We start from the raw sequence: 16418 nt of genomic DNA, 5'->3' as shown, positions 1-16418 counted from the left end.
GTCCATACATGAAAAATATACAGAGTCCACAAATAATGAAAAAATTTCTAAGTCCACAACACAAAAAAAATTACTAAGTCCACACAACAAAAAAAATACTAAGTCCACAACACATGAAAAAAACAGTCAACAACAAAAAAAAATACCAAGTCCACAAAGAATGAAAAATTTCTAAGTCCACAACACATGAAAAAAAAAAACTAAGTCCACACAACCAAAAAAATACTTAGTCAACACCACAAAAAATACTAAGTCCATACAACAACAAAAAAATAAGTCCAAACATGAAAATTATTCTAAGTCCACAACACACGTAAAAAAATTAAGTCCACACACCATGACAATTTTCTAAGTCCATAAAGGATGAACAAATTTTCGAAGTCCACATGCCATGAAAAAAAAAACTATGTCCACATGAAAATTTTTCTATGTCCACAAAGAACGAAAAATTTTCTAAGTACACACAACAAAAAAATACTAAGTACATGCAACAAAAACAAATACCAAGTCCACAAAAAATGAAACATTTTTAAGTCCACAACACATGAAAAAAAACAACCAAGTCCACACGACAAAAAAAAATACCAAGTCCACAAAGAACGAAAAATTTTCTAAGTCCACATGACATGAAAAAACCCAAGTCCACACAAAAATTATTGTAAGTCCACAACACAGCAAATAAAACAAAGTCCACACACCATGAAAAATTTTTCTAAGTCCACAACACATGAAAAAAAAACCTAAGTCCACACAACAAAAAAAATACTAAGTCCACACAAAATGAAAATTATTTGAAGTCCATAAAGGATGGAACATTTCCTAATTCCACAAAGGATGGAAAATTTTCTAAGTCCACAACACAGAGAAAAAAAAAATCCAAACATGAAAATTTCCTAAGTCCATAAAGAACGAAAAATTTTATAAGTCCACATGTCGTGAAAAAACCAAGTACACACATGAAAATTATTCAAAGTCCACAACACAGCAAAAACAACTAAGTCCACACACCATGAAAATTTTCTAAGTCCATAAAGGATGAAAAATTTTTCTAAGTCCACATGACATGAAAAAAAACCTAAGTCCACAACATGAAAATTTTTCTATGTCCACAAAGAACAAAAAATTTTCTAAGTCCCCACAACAAAAAAATACTAAGTCCACACCATGAAAAATTTCTAAGTCCACATCACCTGGAAAAAAACTAAGTCCACATGACATGGAAAAAAACTAAATCCACACAACATGACAATTTTCTAAGTCCATAAAGATTAAACAAATTTTCAAAGTCCACAAACAAATTAGTCCAATTCCACAAGAGGAACAAAAAACTAAGTCCACAAACAGACAATATTTCAAAGTCCACAAACAAAGACAATATTTCAAAGTCCACAAAGGATGACAAATATACCAAGTCCAAATACATTGAAAATTATTACAAGTCCACAGGATAAAATAATAATAACTCCACAACATACGAAAATGTTTCTAAATCCACAAACTGACAAAATTTCTAAAGTCCACAAAGGATAAAATAATACAAAGTCCACAAACATGAAAAATATAATAATTCCACAAAAGATGAAAATTATTCAAAGTCCACATACATTAAAAGTTATTACAAGTCCACACATAAAATAATACTAACTCCACAAACAATGAAAAAATACTAAGTCCACAACATAGGAACATTTATCTAAGTCCACAAACAATGAAAAATTTTACAAGTCCACACGCGATACAAAATTATTCCGAGTCCACGGACGTAATAAATTAATACCGAGCCACAGACGATAAAACATTTTCTATATCCACAAAGGATACAAAATATTCAAAGTCCACAAACAATAAAATAATAACAATTCCACAAACATACCAAGTATACATACATTCAAAATACACAAAGGCTAAAATAATACTAAGTCCACAAACATCATAAATTATTCCAAGTGCACATACATTGAAAATTATTACAAGTCCACATAGGAAACACATTATTCTAAGTCCAAACAACATGACAAAAATACTGAGTCTACATTGAAAATTATTCAAAGTCCACAAACGATAAAATAATAACAAGTCCACATACATTATACATTATTCAAAGTCCACACAGGATAAATTAATACTCAGTCCACAAAGGATAAAACATATTCAAACTCCACAATCATTATACATTATTCAAAGTCCACATACATTGAACATTATTCAAAGTACACAAACAATACATTGTCCACAAAGGATACAAAATATGCAAAGTCCACACAACAAAACAAAATATTCAAATATCCACAAACATCATTAATTATTCAAAGTCCACATAAATTGAACATTATTCCAAGTACACAAACAATACATTATTCAAAATCCACAAACATCATTCATTATTCAAAGTCCACACAAATTGATCATTATTCCAAGTACACAAACAATAAATTATTCAAAGTCCACAAAAGATACAAAATATTCAAACTCCACAAACATCATTAATTATTCAAACTCCACAGAAATTGACAATTATTCAAAATACACAAACAATGAGACATTTTCAAAGGATAACAAATATTCCAATTCCACACAAGATACAAAATTATTCAAAGTCCACAAACATTATACATTACAGTATTCAAAGTCCACAAAGGTTAACAATTTCAAGTCCACAAACAACTACAGGTTGTACCTCTCTAGTCCGGCATTCTGTACTCCGCAAACTCCCGTGTTCCAGAACAATTTTACTTTCTCCAACAGGTAGACAGGCAGGTTTTTTTTTTCTTGGGAATTATCATTATTATAACAGGAGTATTACATTTTTGCCCCTCACACCCCAACGTGGGTCAGTGACTTATGCCCGGGTGGGCTAATACCCTTAAAAAAAAAAAAACACCCAAGAAATTAAAGTTTGTTTACATCCAGCACTTCACCAGCTCTCTCTCTCTTTGTCTATAGAATACAACATTTAACCCTTCAATATATATCAGCAATAAATAAGTGTTGCTTTCATATTCTTATGTAGAGTAATGACAATATCTTTTCACATGTGCGCACTTACGTATGCGCAGTCTCACTTTTTTTTTTACCATTAATGGTTAACTACTTATATTATTCCATTTATTAACATTAAATAACATTACACGTACTTCAAACGAGCATATTAATTTTTTTACATTAATTTTACTGCAGCTAACATCACTGTCTTACTTTCTTCAGTTTTATATGTACAAACAATCAGTCACTGATTTTGTGAGCTTTAACGTAAACGATGCCAGCAGCCGACTCGTCTCCTCTGATATTCCACGTATTATTAATAAATTGTATTGTTAATTTTGCACGCACAAACATTAATACAATAAAAACAAATTCACAAACATCAATTAAAATATATATGAACAGTAAATAAGTATTGCTTTCATATTCTTACATAAAGTAATTACGATATCTTTTCACGTGTTCGCATGCCCACTTACACGCGCGATCTCTTTTTTTCTTTACCGTTATCGTTAGCTACTTCTATTGTTCCATTTATTAACATTAAATAACATTACTTAAAACAACCATAGTAATTTTACTACAGCTACAGCCAAGGTCTTATTTTCTTCTCTTTTATATGTAGAACCAGTCACTCACTGGTTTTGTAATCGACGAAAACAATGCCGTGTGTTTTAATATTCTACGTATTATTAATGAATTGTATTGCTCATTTTGCACACATAAACAGTAATTCAATAAAAAAGACATTCACTAATAAACAATAATGAATCTTTTCTACACGAGAGAAATGACGCTCTTTACGCGATTGTGCCCGTCGTCTGCACGTTGGCGGGCCGTTCGAACCCGTCGAAATTCCAGTTTCCGCCGTCAAAATTTTAATTTATTTTTTTTTTGGTGTGTTCCAATAAAATACGTTAAGAATTAAAAACTCTCGAAATTTGACAAGCTACTATACGACATTTAACCCTTCAATATGTCTTCAAAGAGGCCGTGATGCAGAGAAAGTGGTGCTAGTGCTTCCAAGCATAAACACAAGTCACCATCTATCCAGGAAAAGGGTGAATTTCCATGGTCCGGCACCGGTCCGGTCCCGAGGTTGCCCGACTAGAGAGGTACGACCTGTACGACATTTCGCTCCACAAACATGAACAATATACAAAATATCTCACTTATTCAAAGTCCACATACATGCAACACATTTTCCAAATCCACAAACCAAAATACATTCAAACTGCACAAATGACTATAATATAATCAAACAACAACAACAACAAGTCAAAACATTTTTCAAACTACAAATAACTTCAATCAATTACAAACAAACATATACAAGTCTACAAATATTCAAAGTCTTCACGTAACTCGACTGCAATAAAACGGACGCGACGAATTGCATTTCAAACTGTATTGCGAGTCCGCGCTTAACTTCCGTCGATTCGAAGACGACCGATCAGCGGACGATTCACTTTCGTCGACGACGCCACATTTTTTACGACTCCGCGAACGGATCTATAACGACCAAAAATAACTCCGCGACTCCCGCGATTTATTGCGGCCGTTCCTGTCGATTCCGACGACGCAAAACTCCCGACAAAATATTCCCGGTGCGCAATTGACACCCTTCAAATTAAAACCAATAACTATTCCACAATAAACAATTTCATCCTCATCAATTTCACAAGTCCACAACATTAACTTACACTCTTCAACTATTTTCCGATATATACCTGCCCAAACCCGACGCGACCGCGTATTCAAACTACAGACGGTACGTGCATTCTCGTCCTCGATGACAGTTACTTTCCAAATCTAAATAGAACTCCTCCTCTTCTTCTTAACAACAAAATTAAGTCAAATATCAACACAATATAACTAATTCACACTCACAACATATATATAACAACACAAATAAATACAACCCAACATACACACAGCAGCAGTAATACAACCACAAATTCAATCACTAACAACAAACGTATACAGGGACACAAAAACGACCAACAAAGGGAAAGAAAGCAACAAACAAACGGGAGTAACAACAGGATCAAGAGCAATGGGAGGATAAGAAACAAGAAGGGAATCACAATCAAACAGAGGAGGAGAAGGAGGAACAGAGGGAGAACAAGCAAAAGAATAAACAAGGAAACGAGGAACACATAAGACGAAGAGGAGGAGTAAAAGAAGGAAACAGGAAGAAGAAGAGGACGGACAGAAGCAGGTAGGGGGGAGAAAGACGAAGGGAGTTGCAATGAAACGGAGGGAGAAGAAACGGCACGACAAACACAGAAACGAGGAACACGTCAAAAAAGGAGGAGGAGGACGGGGAGGCAGAGGGAAAAGACAAAAAAGGGAGGGCTTACAAATTAAACATTGTGCTCGTATTCCTTCCCCTACTCGTCCAACAAATTTTATTATTATACAAACGCCTTCACAATAAACACCTTAACACGAGTGGAGTAACACGGAGTACAGGTGAACGAGTATAAATTCATGCCAAATATATGAAACTACTATTAACCAAAAATATATTACTGCTGCATCACGTATTTCCTTACCGGTAGATGTCGCGGTCTCAAAATAGGTACCCGCGCGCATTCCACGACCGCCCACTCTCAAACGCACTGCCACAATTACGTAAAACTAATACACCTATCGAACCTTCCCGCCATTTCAAACACACGACTCTTAGCTAACTCTACTTCCAAATCATTCTTTACACATCTCGCGGGTATACTTCCGTAACTACTGCCGTACTTCCCCGCGGTACCTCGGAGACTTTCGTTTGTGCACCGCCTCGTCTCCGTCCGAATTCCTGTCCGTTCTCCGTCGGTCCTCTTTCCCGTCCCGTAAACGGACCCCGATCGACCGTCGTCCGTATCCGCACGCGCCCGCACCCGCCGCTTTACGTACGACCCTTTCCTAAACCGCCATTTACTTAATTCGTCGTCGTCCGTCCCGCATCGAAAGGTTATTGCGATCGTCGCTTCCGCCGATTTCCCCGCAATTCCTCTACCGCGCGACTTCTTTAAAATCCCCGTCGCATCCGTTTCTCACAATTATGCCGACTCGGCACTAACGAGTCAATTCCTTTAATACCCTACAAAATATATCATTCCTTGTCCCCCCCACCACCATCCTTATCACCTTTTACTTTATATCTTCACTAATATATAACTACTCTCTCTGTCCTAAAAAACCCACCAAATAGTCATCATTTCTCCATTCTTATCGGTTACCACAACAACACCATCTATGTCGGTCCGATCTCCCCCGTTCTTTTACTTTCAAAAGGCGCACTTCCCCGCCGCCGCCAAGTTCTCTCGTATTTATGCTGCCGTTATTTACGGATGCGTCCCGCCACAAATGACGTGCGCGCCGCATTCCGTGACGTTCTACGATCGTAATCTTCTCCCCAAATTAGTGCAAACACCTAGTGATCACAGGCAACATCTTCAATAAATTCATTCTCGACATGTATCGACTTCCTCCGTCTTCGCAGAGTCGGTCTCTAAAAACAATACTACAAACATTATAACAATCGTTACAAACAACACGTACATTCATTTTACACATTAAATCGTCTTTAAAACAATCACGCTGGCCCGGCACGTCGCAATACGACATTGATGCGTGTCTCCTTCTGCGTCGACGAGTGTCTTTCCGCACTCGGGAGTGTGGCGTTCTTCCCGTGTTCCGGAGCATCTTCCTCGCGCGTCGACCGGTGTCTTCGTCCGCAGTTGACGAGCGTCTTCGTCCTCGGTTCCCGAATGTCTTCGTCTGGACCGCTCTCGTGCGCCGACTGTACGAGCCGTCTCCGACTCGTATCGGCGCGCTCCTCCGCAACTGAAACGGACAAATTACTGTCAAAATATATCAACAATTATCTACTATTACAAATTATACTAATTCCCAAACAAACTTCATCTAAGTTCATTCTTTCTACAGTATACCTATACACACTCACCCCACACAAACATATCTACACACTATTGCCAACTAAAACACACAGGCATACCCACTGCAATACTCGACTACCCCACAATTACGTCCCGCACAAATTACTCCTCCCGCTCGTGCCGTACGCGGGCGCCGACGTCGCGCTCTGCCGTATCTCCGTAAATACCCGCGACCCCGTCGCCTAATACAAAATCAAACTCGACCCTCCTCCACCCGTCGGTACGGTGTGCTCGTCGCCACCTCCCATACTTAACGATTATCAAAAAACATACAATATACCTATACATAACATAATATTAATTGTACATATTCGTACCATTCCCAAGAACTCGAGAAATCTATAAGACGATTGGAAAAGTCCACTCGATCCGGACCGGTGTACTTTACGACCGAATGTACGTCGTGCTCTCGAGGTCGTACCATTTACGTCTATGAACGTCTAGCGAACGTAACTTCCGCAGATGTCGCGTAAAAATACGCGACGACGGACATCCGGTACGAGGATAAACGTGTTGGCGGTGAACCAAAAACTATACGGTGAGTTCTGCTATAACGCGTGTTTTGACGACGCGAATTTGCTCTGACGCGATTTATGAATTGAGGAACGATATTTGTAAAACCCGAACTCGTTTGCTCCGACGCGATTCCACTCGAACGGTTGTTATGTCTTCGGTTCACGTTCGACATCGCATGTTCAATTGAGTTCTGTGTTTTGTTTGTGAACAATTGCAGAAATAATGTATGTAATATTTATGTATACAGTATACCTATATATTATAAGTAAATTGTAAAATTTTAAATAAAAGAGACAATCAAATTACATAGCGTTTTAGACCCGCGCTCTCTTTACATCACACGGTGTTTACAGTTCACGTTCGACATCCCATATTCAATTGATTTATGTGTTTTGTTTGTGAAGAATTGCAGAAATAATTTATGTAATATTTATGTATACAGTAAACCACTCACAAGGTCCTACAGTGACAAGAAAGGGAAAGTGACCTCGACTGTGACCGTCTGTGCCTATTTTTAGCCGTCCTTGTGTTCGGAGGTGGTCGGTAATGCATATCGGTATATTTACTGATCATACTACTTATCTCCTATAAATAATTCATTTGAAATTTATTTTGTTGCAAAGAATATTCGGTAAATGACTGCGTTAATTCTTGAAACTACCTACATTGGTAAATTTAGGACATAAATGATGAACGGAAGTCACGTCACGGATTCGGAGTTTGGTCCTTAACGATCGCCATAAATGTACATTACCGGGTATAATGGTAGCCTCCCTTTTTCGAGAAAAAAGTATATAAATTAAAGAAAATACTTGCAGCATATTTAATATATTACAGTATATTATAAATAAATAAATAAACAAATAAATTCAAATTCCCTTATCATCCTACGTTATATACAGAAATACTCGAGTCCCTGAGCGAGTACACAAAAAGAAAACGGACGACTGACACATCCTCGAGTGGATAGAGATCGGACATCTCTACTGGGGGACTCAAACGTTTCTTATGTTTTGTGGGCGCTGTAGCAAAATATGAATAATATGTAAATTACAATTTACTTATATATATATATATGTAAATTGTCAAAATTTAAATAAAAGAAAAACTAAATACGTAGCGCTTAAAGTGTACTGTACAGTACAGTGCTGTTGCTTGGAGCGGGTTTATGCAGTTCACGTTCGACATCGCATATTCAATTGATTTGTGTGTTTTGTTTGTGAAGAATTGCACAAATAATTTGTGTAATACTTATGTATACAGTATACCTGTACAGTATATGTAAAATGTAAAATTTTAACCGAAAGACAAAAACAAATTACGTAGCGTTTTAGACCCGCGCTCTCTTTACATCACACATGGTGTTTACAGTTCACGTTCGACATCGCATATTCAATTGATTTATGTGTTTTGTTTGTGAAGAATTGCAGAAATAATTTATGTAATATTTATGGGTGTGTGATGTAAACAGAGCGCTTGGCCTCTCTCTCTCTCTCTCTCTGTATGAATGGAATTCGTGGTTTAGAGTGATTGAATACTACTACTTAAACATATCAATACTATGTTAATTGATCACTGTATAATAAATTCACTCACTCATAATTTCAAATTCCCTTATCATCCTGTGTTATAAACAGAAATACTTGAGTCCCTGAGCGAGTACACAAAAAGAAAACGGATGACTGACACATCCTCGAGTGGATAGAGAACGGACATCTCTACTGGGGGACTCGAACGTTTCTCGTGTTTTGTGGGCGCTGTAGCATAATATGAATATGTAAATTGTAAAAATTTAAAAAAAAGAGAAAAACAAAATAAGTAGCGTTTAAAGTGTACTGTACATTGTGGCTTGGCGCAGGGTTATGCAGTGTTTACAGTTCACGTTCCACATCGCACATTCAATTGATTTATGTGTTTTGTTTGTGAAGAATTGCAGAAATAATTTATGTAATATTTATGTATACAGTATACCTCTACAGTATATGTAAAATGTAAAATTTTAAATAAGAGAAAAACAAAATACATAGCGTTTTAGACCCGCGCGCTCTGTTTACTCCACACTTTGTTTGAAACACGTGTGAAATTTTTAAGTGTCCTCGGAGATTTCTGATTACTGTTTCTCCAATTTTGTGACTATGGAAAAGAAGAATATCTCTGGGAAGCACTCTGGTGATCGCATTTCCGGTGGTGATCGTAAAAGAGAGGCTATAACGCTTGAAGAAAAGCTTGATGTTTCATGACTCCTCAACATCAATCTTCTCCCCCATCAAGTTATATTCATATTTTTTCAAGGTAAAGTGTAACATTTACTGTATGATTTCAATATTAGATATGAATGTAACATTTATTTAGACTCTACTACGAAATTTTTTTCGATTTGGAGTAATCTGCACCTAACCCTATTTTCTCCATAAGCCCTGTCATTTCTATTACACGAATTTCTATAACACGATGTTTTACAAGAACACAGCTATCGCGTTATAGCAGAACTACCTGTACTCGAAAGGAAATATCTCGTATGCATCCGCGTAAACTCGATACGCCTCGTCTCCTCGGGACGTGTACGGCGATGAGGATAATCTTTCGTCTGCGTTCAAATGGTGCAATGTGTCTGAGGAGGATCCCTAATTACACTTTTAAGGGAAGTTGATATACCCACGCCACGAACTTTCGGCTTCTGTTCTCGGGGATCGTCCCGTGTACCGGCCTCCGGCGTGCCCCGTTCCTATTATGACCCGCAATGTGCATACAATAACGCCTACTTGCAATACAGTATAAAACATAGGACATAAATACATATACCTCATCCTCCATTACAAGCTACTACATTCTTAACCCTTACACCCAGGTGACGTTCCACAACGTCCATCTGGTCTCCCCTTTGTGGAGGAGGGGGTGGGGAGAATTCATCTTGTTTCTCGATTTATCCCAATAGGAAGGGAGGGGGAAGTGCCAGCAGCACCCTAACCCTTGGCTTATGGGTTAAACTCCCATTTTTTAATCATACTTTTCATATTGTATCCAACACTTTTAGACCAGATATGACACCTTCAATTCTATATCTCTATGCTAAATTAAGTACTCTCCTTATAACACTTGTAATGTCCGTCCCTCTTCCCTCTACGCATTTTCGATGGCACCCGAGTCTCATCGTCGGTCGCATTTTCATTTCTCCCTCGTTATCTTTACGTTCTACTCTTTTACTCGTAAATTCCTGTATTATTTCCTCTCGGTGACCGGTCAAAACTTCCTTCGATATTTCGTCGACGACGCGCCGCTTAATAAATTCTCGTCTCCCTTAAAAACCTTCCACTTACTCTACGCAATTCCTACGGAGACGCCGAGGCATGCCACATGCGCATTCCTATTATTCAAAGAACCATTAAGTAAATACCGTACACTGCGATATAAACATTACAATACGGCGTCGTCCGAGATTCTTACCCGCGGTTCGAGCGGCATCCTCGCCCGGGGTCCGTCGAGTCGCCGGTCCGCACAAAAATGACGTTTCTGACTCCCGTCGGGTGACTGCAAATGAAAAATTAAGGTTAAAAAATATACATAGTCAATTAGGCATGCAAATTATACATGAACCCTTGACAACTAACCCAAATATCTGAGTACATTCTCTAAAGACCTGGATACATTTGCCAAACATACACTTTCCATTGGAAAATCTTACATACTTAGGCAGCAACCAAACGGGTAGATACCACCTCCGCGGACAATATTGGAAGCGTAATGTGTCGTCCGTGGTAGATCTTCCTGCTACGTGGCATCCCTAAAATTGTGACCGAGTCCCAGGTCGCTCGTCTGACTTTCTGCCTCGTTAACACGCGATTGCAGGGTCTCGATTGTTTCTCTTACTATTGACAACACAACATAAATATATTGTTCCTCACTTTTGATTTTTTTTTCCATTTTGTATTTCTTTAAGGTTCTTCAGTATTATTGTTACATATAAACTAGGTTACCCCATATTTATGTCAATATGTTTTATTTTACTTGTGGAATAATGCGCCACTTTGAATGCGCACGCGTGTTTTGGTTTCGTTTTTACGGACGGTCCAGAAAATATACCGGAGAGAGCGTCGTCGTTTGTGTCGTTTTCTGAGCCTCTCGCATCATATTTCGTTGATATCCACCAAAAATGAACACTGTAACTTCAACAATTATTATTATTACATTTTCGCCCCGATGTGGGTCGGTGACCCGTGCCCGGGTGGGCTAATTCCCATAAAAAAAATACGTATTATTTATTTATTTTGCACTTTTATACGTACGAGTGTCGACGAAATTAATCTGCCGTTATTTACGCGATCTCATTTCTTGCACACTTTCGACGGTTCGCCGATTCAACGCGTGCCCTCGTTCTACTCCGGATGCACGTCAAATACCCGACGACGACCCTTCCGGGAACGTCGTAGCGTCGACCTCCGGCGCGCCCCGCGACGAGAAGACCGCTCCGGAATTTCGACGAGACGTTACGTCGAACGGCGTTCCGGACTATACCCTCGACGATGACTTCGAGTGGCCTCGGACCAAACCCCACGCCTCCCGAGACACGGTCGAGTGAGGCTTCGGTCTCCGTGCTCGCCGATCGCCGCAATATAATACCAATTAAAACACTGCACTGTATGGCAAGTCTACCCTACAATGAATCCCCAAATCTGCTGTACCAAACATTCACTTGCCTAAAACGGTTAGCACAGACACATCCACCCAGGCAAAGGAGGGGACTTCAATCGACTACTCTTGTTACCGACGACGAAATGTACGGCGGAGGAGCCGCGCGCTCGGTCCGTGGGCGTCAAACCCGAGCGTTCCTTTAATCGCGGGCTGTGGTTCCGCCGGAAGATGCCGTTCCTTAATTTCTGCAACGTGAAAGCCCGTCCTCCCAATTTCTCGCACGGCAACCGCCGGACGCGACCGCCTGCCGATGCCCTCTGGGTCCCACGCCACCCAAACAAACCCACCTAACTTCAGTAAATGGAAACGTACGTGCCCGAGAGTGGCGTACGAGTATTCTACGCGTGTCGCCGCATCATTCTCCCGCCGAATGCGTTCGCCGATTCTCGACCCTGCGCATTTCGATGCGATTTCCATTGAAGGACTAGGGTGTGGTTAGCAAATTATTTGTTCCTCTAATTGACATATATACAACTTATAAACCCTTCTTCACACTCACAATTTATAATTATAGTCACATATTTTATAGCAAACTCCAATAAACTTATCTAATATTTATCCCATTAATATCAACACTAATAACTGGTCACTTCGACTAAGTGTGTGTAGTGTAATTGTAATCACACAAAATGTTACATTATTAATAAGGTGACCATCATATACTATAAAACTTATTAAATAAAACACAAAAAAAGAACGACAGGTGGTAGGAGAGAAAGGTGGTATGTGGAGGGAAGGGATACAGGGGTGGAAGGGAAGGATAATAGATAAGGAAAGGAAGAGTGGTACGTGAAGAAAGGGAGGGGGGACAGATGGTGGGATAGAGGGGTGGAAGGGAAAGATAATAGATGAGGAAAGGAAGAGTGGTAAGTGGAGGGAGGGATAGATTTAGCTGGAGGTAGATGGAGGGAGGAAGCGATGGTAGGTAGAGGGAACAAAGGGTGGTAGGTGGAGGGAGGAAGCGATGGTAGGCGGAGGGAAGAAGGGGTGGTAGATGAATGGAAGAGGGGTCATATGTGGAGGGAAGAAAGGGTGCTATGTGGATGAAGGGGTGGTATAGTCGTCAAACTATCCGTTAATCTTTAACGTCGTGTACTCGGAGCTTCCGTCTTCTCGAGTGCCGGAGCGGGTCGCCGCAGTTGTTTTGGGGGTCGACCGTCGGGCAAGTTTTACCATTCTTACTTAATGAAATACTGTACATTACAAATACACGTATAATATGACCTTAAGCTAAAATAACCATTGACTGAGCTTTAGTTATCCTTAAAATAGCATCCATAAAAATAGAAAAACACGTAGGTTATTCTCGACGATCGTCTCGCGTCGGAGAGCGGCACTCGCCGACCCGTCTCCGGAGCGGTGACGGAGCGACGATCTACGGTCGTTCTTCGTGTCCGTCTCCCGGATCGCGCTTCCGCTGCCGACTGCTGCCGTTGCCCGAGGCGACTTCTTCTGTGGGTTAAGTTTGTGATGTGAATGCTGCCTGCATTTAATAATTATACTGCACTACATCTATACAACCATTGCATAGGGTATTATAAATCAATCATAATGCCCTCGTAAAATATCGTGTTGATAATTTTTAATTTGTGTCGTGTACCGGTAAGCAGAGTGTCGAGTGGCCGGAGGTGTGTCCCGGGCCGACGGCGAGACGATACCCTACGTGATGGAACTAATCTACGATCGTAACTAGTCTATTGCTAGAAAATGCAATATACTGCACGCGAGACTACGTAAACGAGTACTTCTCGCAAACGACGACGGACCGTACGACTGCGCAATACGGGCCGAATCTCGAGCGGACGGACGCGAGAGAGCGGTCGGGACGGACCGCCCTCGGCGTGCCCGTCGACGGACACGCGCGCGACAAAAATCGCCACGACTATTTACTAAACGAAGAAACGGGACGTCGACGACCCGACGGCATTGTCGAATATTACGTCGTCGACGCGTTTACGTAAAATTGTTACCGGTCCCGCGTACGCGTCGGTGACCGACGCACGTACGGTACGACGTCGATGTGACGCGAGGCGCATTCCTAGAGAGCTAATAGCTTTAAACCAAATTTGGACTCAATTAAAGTGGTTTCAATGGAACAATTTACTTTGGTACTCGAGACTAACACAAAATACTAAAAAGACCCAATATACCCAAATGCACCTCGGCCCATCTCCTACAAAACATCGTTTTTGTAGTATCGCGTTAAAACGGACGCTCGTAAATCGACGCGGCTAAAATTATGAGACGCGAAATGGCCCGTTTACTCGTGATCGGATTCGCGGCAAGATGGGGAGGAGGGTTATCGGTTTGACAGTTGATGCCAAGGTCTAGAGCTTATTTATTTATCTGTCCTTAACAGTGACTTTCAGTTTTTCTCTTATGAAATATCACTAAACTGACTTGGAAGAATATAATTAACATTGCTGGAATTCTTAGAAAATTGTGATTACTTTGAATATAAACATGCTACAGTTCACATACAAATTTTAGTTGTAAAGGGCTACAAATTTTTATCTCTTGTGCAAAATATACAACGTTTATGTTAAAATTATTAGCCGTCTTGTAACGATTTTAGCAATGCAAATTAAATTCTAACTTTTGTCTGTGATATTACTTAAGATAAAGCCCGGCGACACCGACGGTTGGCGCCCGGGTCTGTGGCGCATTTTTTCCCGGCCGGAAAATGACCCGGGTGAATATAATTAACATTCTTGGGATTCTTGTAACATACTGATTAATTTGTATATAAACATGCTATAATTTCCACTAGACATAACAATTTTAGTACCCAAATCAAATTAGTACAACAAAACTCCAGCTTTGCACTAAGGTCAATTATTTCTTTTAGTATGCTGTGTGCATGTAAATGGATGAAAATAAATGAAGAAATTGATGTAAATCTACCCAAAAATACAGTTCAAAAACTTTATATTATAAAATGTACTACAGTACTGTACACTAACGTACAACAATTTTTATCTCTCGAGCAAAATATATGACGTTAACATTCAAATTATTGGCTGTCTTGCAAGGATTCCAGCAATGCAAATTATAATCTCCTAACTTTAGTCTGAAATATTATGTAAGATAAAAACTGTAAGCCTAAAACCCTGGCTCAACAGATGGGGGAGAGAGTTAAGAGGAGATGTTTGACAGTTTGAGCCGAAGGTCTCTGTGAGTTTATTTAACAGTCCTACTAAGCTTCTCTCATTTTAAAATGCCAGTGAAATGACCTGGTACAATATAATTAACATTGCTGGGATTCTTGTAACATACTGATTAATTTGAATATAAACATGCTGTAATTTGCACCGGACATAAAAATTTTTGTACCGTAATCAAATTAGTACAACAATGCTCCGGCTTTGCACCGAGGTCGTTTATTTCTTTTACGTTTCTTTTATTGTGGTGTGTGCATGTAAATGGATGAAAATAAATGAAGAAATTGATATAAATCTACCCAAAAATACAGTTGAAAAACTTTATATTATAAAATGTACTACAATTTTTATATCTTCAACAAAATACAGTATATATAATGTTTATATTCAAATTATTGGCTGTCTTGCAAGGATTCCAGCTATGCAAATTGTAATCCCCTAACTTTAGTCTGAGATATTATATAAAATAAACACCTTAAAGCATAAAGTTATCACCAATGTTTTGTCTGGGAACACAAGGAGGGAGGTAGCCAGCGAGCAGGGGGGGGAAGTGAGGTGACAATGTCTTTATTTATTTGAGATAAGATTTGACAGTTGGCGCTGAAGGCCCGAGTGTTTATTTATCATTACTTAAGAGTGACTAAGCTCTTCTCATAATTTGCCACCCAAACGACCTGGGTGAATATAACTTGTAAGATAGTATTTGAATATCTGTGTAAACAATCTATATTTGCCATAGACATAACAATTTAAGTACCGTAATCGTTTAGTACACGTACAGTAAGGGTTTGCACTCGGGTCCATTGTTAACCGAGGGACCGCTGTAATTGCAGTATACTTATACTGTACAATATTGACTAAATTCACTAGATAACGTACATAACTAATGGTCGGTAAAACTTGTCAAGTCTCTCGGTATGAGTGGCACGTGTTAGTGCTCGAGTCTCCCGTCGTGGAAGTCCGTTTTCTCTCCCTTCGGGATGCCCGAGTCCATTTTCTCTTAATCTTAGAGTGCAGTGCACCAGAGACTTCGTTATTCCTCAGTAATGACACAGAATTTCAAATTGCAACCCCAATTGCAACTAGGGTTGCAATTGTTGAGGCAACTAGA

The 16418-nt window shown here is 39.4% G+C and overlaps 1 long non-coding RNA gene across 1 annotated transcript; it reads right to left on the bottom strand.

The window, feature by feature from the left end:
• Window positions 1-6329: 6329 nt before the first annotated feature.
• Window positions 6330-11366, bottom strand: LOC121856732. The gene is made up of 2 exons (XR_006087041.1): window positions 10902-11366; window positions 6330-6828 (listed from the first exon to the last, which is right to left on the bottom strand). It is a non-coding gene; the product is annotated as an uncharacterized LOC121856732 (long non-coding RNA).
• Between the last annotated feature and the right edge of the window lie 5052 nt (window positions 11367-16418).

Source organism: Homarus americanus, unplaced genomic scaffold (assembly GCF_018991925.1).
Source record: "Homarus americanus isolate GMGI-L3 unplaced genomic scaffold, GMGI_Hamer_2.0 scaffold55259, whole genome shotgun sequence".
Lineage (NCBI taxonomy): Eukaryota > Metazoa > Arthropoda > Malacostraca > Decapoda > Nephropidae > Homarus > Homarus americanus.
This window is presented reverse-complemented; position numbering and strand designations above follow the sequence as displayed.